At 37.2% G+C, this 12,444-nt stretch overlaps 1 long non-coding RNA gene across 1 annotated transcript; it reads left to right on the forward strand.

Moving 5' to 3' along the window:
• LOC129349962 (uncharacterized) lies at positions 1-5,798 on the forward strand. The gene is made up of 3 exons (XR_008603134.1): positions 1-137; positions 1,036-1,133; positions 2,980-5,798. It is a non-coding gene; the product is annotated as an uncharacterized LOC129349962 (long non-coding RNA).
• The last annotated feature ends 6,646 nt before the right edge of the window (positions 5,799-12,444 follow it).

Consider the following 12,444-nt stretch of genomic DNA (forward strand, 5'->3'; position numbering starts at 1 on the left):
CGTGACCAAACCACGCCTCGGCACAGTGGCTCGATACGTTTGCTTCATGAGCTACAGCGCATGTGTCGAAGCCTCGGGTATCAGAGGACCATCACTATCTCTGGCTGCTGTTGACCTTGTTTTTGGAGTAAAACACGGTAAGAAGATAAATACTTCAACCAGTAGCGTTGTTTTGTTGTACGTTAAGTCAGCGACTTGTAAAGAGTTGTGTTTTGTTGTGTTTGAGCAGTTGGTCCGGACGCGTTAGTTAGCTAAGCGGCTAAGTTAGCTAGCGGGCTAATCAACACAGGTGGCTAACTTACTGCTGAACACCTGTGTTAGTTGCTGTCGCAGCTGTCCTCATTATTAGAATGACCCAACCTGTATTTCTCTGCTGTGTATCTTAGCTTTTAAAAAAGTTATTTTACTTTAAGGTTAACTGAAACCCGTTGAGCTGCACTGAAGTTTAACATTCAGCTGGTTTGAATTAAACCACGCTTAAGTAAACATTGCGCAACATTACCTCTCTGAATCTCCATAATTTCATTAAATTCCTTCTCTCTTCCACTGCTCAAGTTCAATCCAGTATATAAAATGACATTAATAGTGAATAAACTAACAACCAGCCGTTGTATTTATTTATTAATGCATGTATTTGTAGTAAAACATGAGATGAAACATCCTACTTTTGGATCTAGAACTGCACAAGCCGTTCATTTTCAGTCACCTGATGAATTAAACTCCCCTTTTTATGTGAGGTTGAAGCAGAAAGTCTGAGTTAACAAAGAAAGTTGTTTATAATTTGCGATACCTGTTATCTCTGACTGAAGCTTTAGTTTTTGTTGAGCTGATTTACATGCAGAAACTTTGTTCAGGAAGATTTCTCAGTAGCTCAGAGGACAGGCTGCTTTTTACACAACCTTGTAAGAGAATGTCTGTCAATGCTTTCAGCAGAATTTAGAAACACAACACTTCCTAAACAGATATTTTGAGGCTGTGAGGTTGGAACGTTTGAGAGTATATCAGTGTGTTTGTTTGTGGTCTTTCTGTTTCTAGGTGGAAGCTGAATTAGTGAGGATGACTCCTGCTCCTCACTCTAAGCTCCTCACACATCTTTACCTGCACATGAGGAAAATCACTCCTGTAGAATGCAGGTATGTTTGTCATTATTATAAAAAGGTGTTGCCTGGTGACCTGTCAGAAACCCATTATACAGAGTCAGCCAAAATAATGTTTACACACATCAGGAAAAGAAAAACTTACATAAATATTTCAATACCAAATTTATTCAGACATCACGAGATTAATAAAAGTTATCTTTGGCCTCTACAATTACAAGAGGTGCTCAAAGTGGTGGCCACTGGCTTCCAGACATTTCTGTTGTGTTGTAGACGTCACTTGTTGATGCTCCATTCATGAGGGTAGCGCCATCTGTTGGGAAAACATCGTACAACAGGACACAGAGTTATCGTGATTTGATCAAACTTAGAAAGAGGTATCTATATGTGTAGAAGTACTTATACAAATGAAATATCTATTTAAAAAAAATGTTCTTTTCCTGATGTGTGTAAATTATTTTGGCTGACTCTGAATTTAATGAGAACAAAACTGTGATTTAATTGTGGCTCTGAAAGCTTCTTTAGTGAAAACCTGCTGGTGTTCTGCTTTGAAACAAACTGCTGTTGAGGTCTGTGTTTTTAGGTTTAACCCCACAGTTTCTGAATGAACTGATAGTTGTTTTTTTCCTGATCAATGTGGACGTTATAATTGATGGTAACATTTACTGATCATATAATCAGCATGACAATATAACAGTATAACATTCTGACCACCTGACTAATACTGTGTTGGTCCCTTTATGCTGCTAAAACTCCTCTGACCCAGTGGTTCATCAGAACCTCTGGGGATGTCCTGTGGATTCTGTGGATCCTGTGGGTTGCAGGGTGGGTCCTACCTAGACCAGGCTGATCCTGGACCATCCCACAGATGCTCAATCAGATCTGGATGTGGGGAGTGTGGAACCCAGGTGAACAGCTTAGCTCTGTCGTGTTCCTCGGACCACTCCTGAGCAGTTTTAATTTGTCCTGCTGAGGGTGGCAGCTGGCATCAAGGACTGCTGTTGCCATGGAGACTAGGGGGTTGTTTGTCCTGCAGTGTTTAGGTGGTGGTACATGTCAAACATCCACATGAATGTCAAGGTTTCCCAGCAGAACGTTGCATTAGAACAAGATGATGGATGTTGTTCTCTTCAGCTGTCAGTGGTCAGAATGTTGTGGCTGATCGGTGGATCTGTCTGCCTTTACTCTGACATCCAGAGTTATACAAAAGTGTAGTATGTGTGCAGTGCAGAAGAGATTTACTTTATTGTATGCAGTTTTTTTTTTAAGGGAGAGCATTTTTTTTTATCCACCTGAAGAAGACCTAATCTTTCCCTTCAAAGGATAGTTAATTGTTACTACGGCTTCCATAGTGGTCCCATCAGAGAAAATCATATCCATATACAGATTTTTATTAATTCCAGGGCTGGTTCAGTAAAGATTATAATAATAACTACATCAGAAAATTCTTTATAGCAGTTGGAATTTTGCAGACTGAGAGATGGTTGAGAAGGTTTGCAGTTCTTGTTTTAGCAAAATATGTTATAATAGAAGATCTTTATTGTCATTGTACATGAAATTATCTGCAAACCAGCAAAGTGCATCAGTCTGAGGTATCTAAAAATAAATAAGTAAAGAAAAATGCTTCTAAAGCCAATAATAAACAGAATATTTTGAGGGAATATTCTAAAAAGGAAAGAAAAGCTCCATTCTCACTCCTCTCAGGATAAACTGTCATTAAAATTGACTTTAAATTTAGCTTCAACCCAAGATGAAAACATTTACTTTCATTACTGATGTCAAGTTTTAATAAAGTTCATGCTACTTTTATAAAATGATGAAAGTGAATAAATTGTATTTCTGCGATCTGTGTTTGATTTCTGTCTTTTCTCCTGTCATCCAGATGTTCAGAGGGAGATGATGCCACATCTGGTCCAGCTGATGGAAGGTCTTGAAGTTCTCTGACTGGCCTCGACTGAAGATGGTCGTCTCACTGGATTTAAGGTTCAGATGCTCAGTAACAAACTCCACCAATGAGCCAACAGGGAAGCTTTAGGTTTATTAAATGTTACTATGAAGGTTTCGCTGTTTTTCTTTGTGAATGCAATGTGCTCCAACTGAAACTTGAATTAGAACTTAGAAGTAAATCCTTCCATCTGAAAGAATTAGTTGCATTAATAACCTCATAACATTCTAATTTTTATTCCAGTCTTGGTTGGAAATAGAATCTCTGTAGTGATTCAGGTAAAAACTGAACTTCACAGCATGTTGGAGCAAAACAACCAGATGAAAACTGTGATGGTGTTGGATTGTCAGACCGTAATGTTGCAGCTCAAAGCAGCTTTTCTATCTCAGTTCATTCTGACATTCAGCTATGAATCAACACAGCAGATGGTGATCCATGCTGTGGAAGTCTCACATCTCCTGATTTAATGGAGCTGCTTTGCACTTTTTACACTGTTTATTCACCAACACTTTATTTAATAAAAGTCCCATCGAGTTTTTATGAGGAATGTGATGTTTTAATTTCTCTGTGAATAACTGCAGTCTAATGCAACAGCTGGAGTTGTAACATCTGTCCTGATATTGATCATGAAGTATTGATCAGAATACTTATGGTCAGCAGTCATCCCTGAAGTTTTACATTAAAATCTTTACTTGTGTTGTGAACTTTGGTAAGAAGCAGAAACGTTAGCATTGCCATGGATACATGAGTGTTAAATTCTGTCCATGTTTCATTTTGGGAAATGCAGTCCAGTTCCAGAATGTGGAGGAATTTAGTCTCACAATCACAGACAACAAATATTATCTGAAAGTCGGGTTATTGTTGTTTATCAGCACAATACAAAAAGATTAATGTTAGAAATATTCCAGTTAAGACTCTAGAATATCATGATTTATGTAAATTTACCTCAATAATATGAATGTTCAGGTTAAGATTGTGCAGTGATATTTATAATGTAAGTTTAGCTGATTAAAGTTTATGACTCTGCACTAAAATATTATTTAAATTGACATCATTATTATAATATTTAGGGTCAGACCCTACAGTATTGAGATTAAGAAATCAAATATTCTATAAAATGTAAATACACTGAACTCATTTGGATATATTTAAGTGAGACTCTACAATATTATTTGACAAATCTATCTAAATCAAAATTTTAATCATTTTTACTCGAAACATTTACTGATCTGATTTAAATATTAAAATCACTCCTTTCTAATCCTCTGCTGTACATTCAAACCTGAGGCCTTAAATAGAAACACACAAGTATCTGATTGAAGGAACTTCTGCAGAGTCCTGGTTCCAGAACATGATGATAGAATTATAGACAAACTTTAACAAAAGCTGCCTGAGAGTTTACAGGTTTTTATGTTGGATTTCTTCAGTAATTTAATGAGAGTTATCGGCAAAAATCAAGTGTTCATTTGATGAACTTCATTTCCTGAAACATCCAGAATTGGAGCTCATATCTTTGGCAGCTGTAAAGTTTCTGCTCCTTCAAAGTTCACAACACAATGAATTAATTCCTAAAACCCTCTCAATGCTGGAGAGCGTTTGTGACGCTGAAGCAGTGATCAGTTTTTCTGTTTCTTCTCTGGAGCTGCACAATGAGGGACGTCTGCAGCGACTGAGAAAGAGTCTCACCACATCCTGACATGAGGAAAAAGACTTTATTGAAGACTATAATGAGGAAAACTATCAGACAGCAGATGGCTGCATTCAAGGTGAGCTCTGAACATTTGATCTGGAACAGGAATTCAATAACGGCAGCATGAGCTTCATTTCAGTCTGTAGCTGCTGAATTCATGGATGAATCATCTGGCACTAGAGAGGAAGACCATCAAACATCCACTAAACAACCCTTTCAGGTCTATATTTGAGGTTTTAGGTGGAACATTCCTTTTAACCAGCCCCTCAGGTCTCTGAGGATTTTGGATGGAATACTGGGTTAAACCAACATTTTAGGTGCATGTCCAAGGATTTCTGGTGGAATGTTCCTTTAAGGTGGATGTGTGAGGACCTTGTAGGTGGAATACTCTCTGAAACCAACCTTTTAGGTCACCATTCAAAGATTTAAGGTGGAACATTCCTTTAAACCAAGCTAAATTTTATGTTTTGATCATTATCAAGTGAGAAACCTCAATCCAGACTCCTCATAATGACTGTTACGGCTGTGGCCGTATTATGTAATATTGTGTTTGTAGTTTTGAACTGTTTTGTTGTCTGGGAGTGGGTGCTCTGTGTTTGTGTGCATCTTTGTCTCGTCCTTGTTTTCTGTGTAAGTGGTCTGTTTCGTCCTGTTGGTTTGTAGTGGGTGTTCTGTGTTTGTCTGTAAATCTTTGTGTGCAGGAGCTGTTACTGGTGGCGATGGTGGCAAGGTGGACCCAGCGCTGATTGGCTGTTCACCATTTTTAATCTTGGCGGCTGGCAGTGATGGAGGAGACTGACAGCAGCACCCTTTGTTTTCCCAGACTCCAACCTTTTGCTTGATACCCGTTTTTCTTCTTAGATTAAGATAGTGTGGTTTTTGTTTGTTAGACTTAGGTTTCTTTTTGTAGTAGTTGTGGTTTTGTTGGATAGGATCTTTCGTTTGAGTGCTAAAATGCCTCTTTAGTTTGTATCCAGTTCTTTTGTTGCTTGAATGAATAACCCATGTGGTGGCCTGTTTTATTTGTAAAATATTGTAAATAAATCTTTTGTATTTTTTCTAAGAACCTGTTCATTGTTTTTTGGGGACTGGGAAAATATTCCACCTTTTTTTTTTTTTTTTCAACAAACATTATGCTATGCACCTTCCCCCTAGACGGGTGCATAACAATGACGTTTGAGATTTATGCTGTCCAGACTAAATGACAGAAATCCACAACTGTAATTTTATTTCAGGACTCGGTTATTAAATGTCAAAACAATCCATGTGACTCTAAAAACTCAACAGCTTTACAGACGCTAAGATTAAACTGTCCACAAGGATCCAAAATAAGTTGGACTTCTACATGAGAGCTTTAATTATTCTTCATCAACTTCCTGAAAAGTTTGGTCAATAAAAAAGACAAAAACTAATATTTTCAGCTGAACTAAAGACAGACTTTGTGATTTTTCTGCTCACATGTTGTGTTGTAAACTTCCTCTTTCAAATAAATATCCTCCTAACCCCCTGGAAACCAGCGTTTGTCCTGTTTTTGTGTTGCTCCTCAGCAACCCTAGACAGCCGGGTCATAATGTTTTTGAGCAACACACCATACTATGACGTTTTTACAATGATGGAACCAGTTTGACATGTTCAGGCGTTCTTTGTGTGAAAACTCAGAGATTTCAGGGATCAGAAGGTGGTTTTCAACTTTCTTTATTAACTTTCTGCTTCAACTTTAAACTAAATTTCCTTCACTAAGCCAGCCCTCTGGACTTCCAGTAAGCTGTGTTCCTATTGGCTGTCCAGGTGGCTGCTTGGTGTTATCAGGAACACCTGAGCAGCTCAGTGTCTTCCTGCTTTATTTAGCTGCAGACAAACATTTCCTCTGCTTCTCTCCACCACTGAATTGGGTTTGGCTCCATTGCTTTAGTTTGTTCTTTAGGCGTTGGCTTGCAGCTTCCAGCAGTAAAATCGTCTTTAATGTGTTTCTTGGTGTGTTTTAGGGCTTTGTACTGGATAGTTGTCTTGGTAAATGTGGTTCTTTAGCCACAGTTAGCACATGGTGCTAATGTGTGCATTGATTAGTGGATTTGGTGCAGCTGAGTTGTGTCTTTATCTTGGCTGTAGTGAGTTTTCAGAGGTTTTTGGTCAGACACATTCTGTATACTTGTTTGAGAACCAACGTTGGTTGTCCAGAAGGTAAGAGTTCCTGTCCTGATTCTCTGTTCTCAGAGGTTCTCTGGTAGGCTGCAGGAGACTTTAGCGTTTGGGTTGTGCTAGTTTGGTTTTTGTACGGTTTCATTTGGACGACTATCTTGAGGCCCCTCCATGTGGTTTAGTGAGGTTTTCTGCAACAGTTCTACAAAGCAACCTGCAGCAGAAGAGACTTTGAGAGTTTTTAGGAAGTTCTGGAGACCAGACTTTAGAGCAGCAGAAACATTTGTCAGCAGTTTGAGCAGGAGAAGGTGAGCTTCAGAGAAGAAATGAGACAGAAACCTTCTTGACCCGTGTGGTGAGGTCCTGTACCAAGAGTTTGAGCAGGTTGTGAAGAGTCTGTAGTTCTTCGGTCTGAAAGCACAAGAAGAGTCGACTCATTAAAGGAGAAAACAGGAGATATTGTTGGTTCTTCTGTCGCTCTGCAGTTTCCAGTTTCCTTAGACTGAATATCAAGTTTAGATTTTAAATGATTTACCATGTGAGCCCAAGAAGACTTCAATAAACTCCCTTCATCCCCTGGACACAACATATTTTATTACCATGTTAAATCTTTTTTTTAAATATGTTTTTGAGTTTTAATCATAGTTTTAGTGTAGTTTTTTGTCTTTGTTTAGTTTTGTCATCTGTGACAGGGTCTAAACAAATAAAGTTGAATTGATAAAGTGAATAATTGACTAACTCATGATTGTGACAACAGAAGTATTTTCATTGTGATTTAAGGGTTTATTTCATTTTTAAGGTTGGGGTTAAAATCTTGACAAAAAAAGATTAAAGAAATAAATTGCATTTAAAAAAGCAATTAAATCAAAGGAAAAAACATTTAATACAATAAAACTTTTAACAAGAAAATTAAACATTAAATACAATTAAATTATATTAAAGAGAAAAAATATTAGATAATTAAATGGAAGATACAAAACATGTAATTATGAAATTAAACAAATGTTTTTAAACAAAAATATTAAACATTAAAGATCAAATATTTTAGATCATTAAACATTTAAAAAATACAATTAAACAAGAAGAATATTAAACATTTTTTTTAAAATACAAAACATTTAATTAGATTATTAAACCTTTAAAAAGACAAACCATTTAATTAAAAAATTAAATGTTTAATTCGAAAATTAATTCTTAAAGACAATAAAACTTTAAATAGGAATTAAACAGAAAATACAATGAAGCATTTAAAAAGAAAATGAAACATTAAAAGGTGGTAAAACATTTAAAAAGAAAATCCTTATAGATTTAATCAAAAAATTAAACACTGGGAAAGAAAAAGGAATTTTTCAAACAAGCCAATAAAACATTTGAAAAAACAACAATTAAACATTAAAAAGACAAAACATTTCAAAATGAGACATTAGAAAAGAATAAAAGGTGAGAAAAGAGTAAAACTAAACATTTAAGAAGAATCAAACTAAAGACAAAACATTTGAAAAGACACCAGTTAAACTTTAGAAGATCAAATTAAACAGAAGAGACAATAAAACGATGAAAAAGAGCAAAAACATAAACGTCTTAAAGCGTTTTCTAGTCTGAAATGAAAACATCAAGTTGTTTCTTCAAACATTTCCTCTTTCTATGTTCTTGGTTTGATTGTGAACAGATTTACTAAGAACTCATTTCAGAAAACTGCTTTCCAGATAAAGTCTACTAGTAGTTGAAGGCATTTATCAAACTAATGTTACCTTCTGATCTCCACAAACTTTACTGTTCAGTGAAGAGAATCAAAGTTTGTTGAGGATTTCTAAAAAACCCACAGGTGAAGGTCTGAGAAGAACTCAGATGGATGGTCAAAATGTGAAATCAAGACTCATGGTCACAAGTTTTATGGCTTCTGTTAACCAGAAAGTTCAAACTAACAGAGAAGTACTGAGAAACTTTTAAAACTTCAGTCCTCAGACTGTCTAAAGGTTCAAACTAACAGAGAAGTACTCAAGAATTTATAGGTTTTCAGTCCTCAGACTGTCGAAAGGTTCAAACAAACAGAGAAGTACTCAGGAACTTAGAAGATTTCAGTCCTCAGACTGTCTGAAGGTTCAAACTAACAGAGAACTACTCAGGAACTTAGAGGATATCAGTCCTTGGACTGTCTGAAAGTTAAATCTAACAGAGAACTACTGTGGGACTTAGAAAATTTCAGCCCTCACACTGTCTGAAAGCTCAGGTCCTGAGGACTCGGGAGGTGTGGAGGCTTGGAAAGTCTTGGAACTGAGGGTTCAACCCTCCAGCACAAAGGCTGAAGTCCAACCTCCTGAGAAAAACGGTCGAGTCGCGACTCGAGTGAAAAAAAAACTCGAAAACGACAAAAAATAGATGATAAATGCGCAAAAAAAAGAAGAATTAGTATCTGAGCGAGTAGCTCAGGAGGATAAGAGGATAGACTACCAACTGGAAGGTCACAGGTTCAAGACCCGCCACTGGCACTTTTCTTTCTTTGTCTTTGTCAGAATTTTGATAATATTTAAGAAGGGTCTGGTCTTGAACCAGCGACCTGCAGCTCCATAGGCAAATCCTTAACTCACTGAGCTACAGATCAGATAAAAAGAAATAATTTCGTCGTCCCTTTGGCATCGTAGTTCTTCAAGTGACCACATGGGTGGAGCCAAGGCGGAGTCTGGGTGGAGTCAGGGCGGAGAGTAGGCGGGGAGGTGGGTGGCGGCCTCCCCCCTCTACTCCCCCACCTCCCCTTACCACCCACCACACCTTCCCCCGCCCGACGAGTTCTTCGAGTCTCCACGGGTTTTTCCCGAGTTTCTGGAGTTTCCACCAGGTCGGAGGCAGAACAAGTTGTCATGAAGAGGTGTTGAAGTCGGCCAGGATGGACTGACTTTTTACAGCGACTAGAAGGAAGACGACTAGAAGAGCAGGTCTTTAACCACCATCCATAAAATCCATGGAGTCGCACCAGAGAAATGAAGGGAGAGAAACTTTTATCAACCTCCATCCAGATGTTCAACTTCATATCTTCACTTTGAGATTTTTAGCACCACAAACCTTTAGTATCACACTTTATTATCATTCATTAGGACTTTAATGGAATCCACCAGCAGATTTAGTTTTTGTTGACAAACTTTATTCTTGTCGTCGTGGGACTGCAGTATTTAAAACTCTTCCTTCTATTTGACCTCATGTTTATTAGTTTTAGTGGAGAAAGTTATTTTAATTGTCGAATAGTCTCTTAAAAACCAAATAATAAATTGGATTAGTCAAGAGGTTTAAATTTCTTACTTTGTCATATTTTAAATATGACAAAAAAATATAAAAATAAAGTGTCTTGAGACAATTTGACCTGTAGTTGGCGTTATATAAATAAAATTGAATTCAAATTGTATGTATCTTGTAATGTTGGAGTAATTCAGCCATATATGTTGGAAAACACATTTTCTTTGTCCATTAATCTGTTGATTGTTTTCTCCACTATTTCTTGTTTTAGTTAATAAAATGTCAAACCCAAATATATGCAATTTACTGTCATAAAAATAAAAAAGATTTACATTCATGATGCAGGAATCAGGCAGTTTTTCACTTTTTATCTTAGTTTAGTCAGAAAGATAGTTGATTATGTGTGAACTGTTGCAGCTTGTGAGCCGTAAAAGGTTTTAATCTTTGGGGCCGAGTGTTAGAAAACATTTAGAAACCAACATCAACAAAACACTCAACAAAGATTTGAAAATCATTAAAGGGAAATCCAACTTTTGCATGACAATGTCTAATTAAAGGACATTTATTTCCAATGTAAATGTGTGATATTCATCCTCTGGAGCTTTCTCTTCACATCGTCTTCCACCTGAACTGGTTTGGTCGGGAGCATGTGCAACAAACATTGGAAAAACTGCACTTTAACATCAATGAATGACACTGAAGTTTAATCTCAACATAAATGAGACTGAGTCTGGATGTGCTGCTCTGTCATTAACACTTAAGTTTAGGGAAAGTTCAAACAAAAGAGGACAGTTCAAATAAGACTTGAGAATGAGCTTATTTTGAACAAACATCTCAGACTTTTGGAGCTTCAGCACCTCTAGCAAGATATTTTAACAACAAGCAACTCAAGAGATCCAGAAGTTGGAGAGAGTTAGCTTTAGCTGAGCCAAAGAACATGTGGGATGCTAACCTAGCAAACATTTCAGACTTTTCTCTGTGAAATCTGAGAAATAATTTACAATTTAATGACAGAGCTACATATCTTAACTCAGTCTCATTAAAACAGACTCTAATTCAGTGTCATCCATCCATATTAAAGTGCAGTTACCCAAAATGTTTGCTGCATGAGCTCCAACAAAACCTGCCCAGATAGAAGGCCACTTTGACAAACAGGAAGTGGAAGATTCCAAGCAGATTTATAGAAGGGGGAACCGGACTGTACTAAGTGTGGTCAAGTATAGAGGGGTGTTTTGTGGGTTTTTAAGGCTGATAATGATTATTAGTGAGACATTTGGAGTAGATATTCATTTGCAGTAAATGAAAGTATTTAAAATCTTGAAGTTAAACTTAGAAGAACAAACTAACAGAAAACTTTATTGATACGTTTTTGTTTTGTTTACAGATGTTAAGTTAAAGGAGTTTTATTTGTGACGTATAACCAATCAAATCACTCCAGAAGACAGAGCGACCACAGGTAGATAAAGGTTCAGAGCCAAAGTAGTGCCATTTTTAAATGTATTTATTACCGTAAATCAGTAAAAAATAAAATACTGATAATCAGTAAATCAGTCAGCCCACAATTACTACAATTCTACAATGTATGTCTCTTTTCCTTTGACTTGTTATTTGTACAATATACGATGTATATGATGGTGTTTTTTCATACCAAAGGCTATACTATGATGTTTTCTAAGAGACATACCATGCTACTCTGTTCTGGCCCTGCACTCCTCCTCTGTTGTTTTCTGGATTGTACTCAGCTGCATGACTTCGTCCACCCGGCCTCCGTTGACTCGTCCCGCCTGCCGTCTCTGGAGCTGAAGCTGGATTGGAACAGACCAAAGTACAGTCCAATCACGATGCCAGCTACCTCTCAAATGGTTCCTTCATCTGTCAGGTGGTGGCACTTCTTCTGAGGGGAAGCTGAGCTGGCCCGGCAGAACTTTGGAGATGTGTTCCAGTGGTTGGTGGATGTGTGGGGAGATAGAGAGGGACCTTTGAATTGGTCAGAAAGGAAAACAGGGAACCCATTGGAAGTTTTAGTTTAGGGAACTACTGCGGTGTGTCTTTGGGTTTTAAGAGGTGAACAGGAAGAGGTATTTTTTTCGTATTGATTATCTTTTACTTTGTTCCTGGTTGGAATGCCCATTAATGTCAACGTGAAGTTCACTTTTAGTTCTGTTTATTTATTTTCATTTTACTAACACCCATTTGCTTTTAACCCCCTCACATGTTGTGTTGTTGTAAACTTCCTCTTTCAAATAAATACTCATCTAACCCTCTGGAAACCAGCGTTTGGACTGTTTTGGTGTTGCTCCTCACCTACTTCAGACAGCCGAGACATAACGTTTTGTGGACTAAAG

This window comes from Amphiprion ocellaris, chromosome 11, assembly GCF_022539595.1.
Source record: "Amphiprion ocellaris isolate individual 3 ecotype Okinawa chromosome 11, ASM2253959v1, whole genome shotgun sequence".
In the NCBI taxonomy this organism is placed as follows: Eukaryota; Metazoa; Chordata; class Actinopteri; family Pomacentridae; genus Amphiprion; species Amphiprion ocellaris.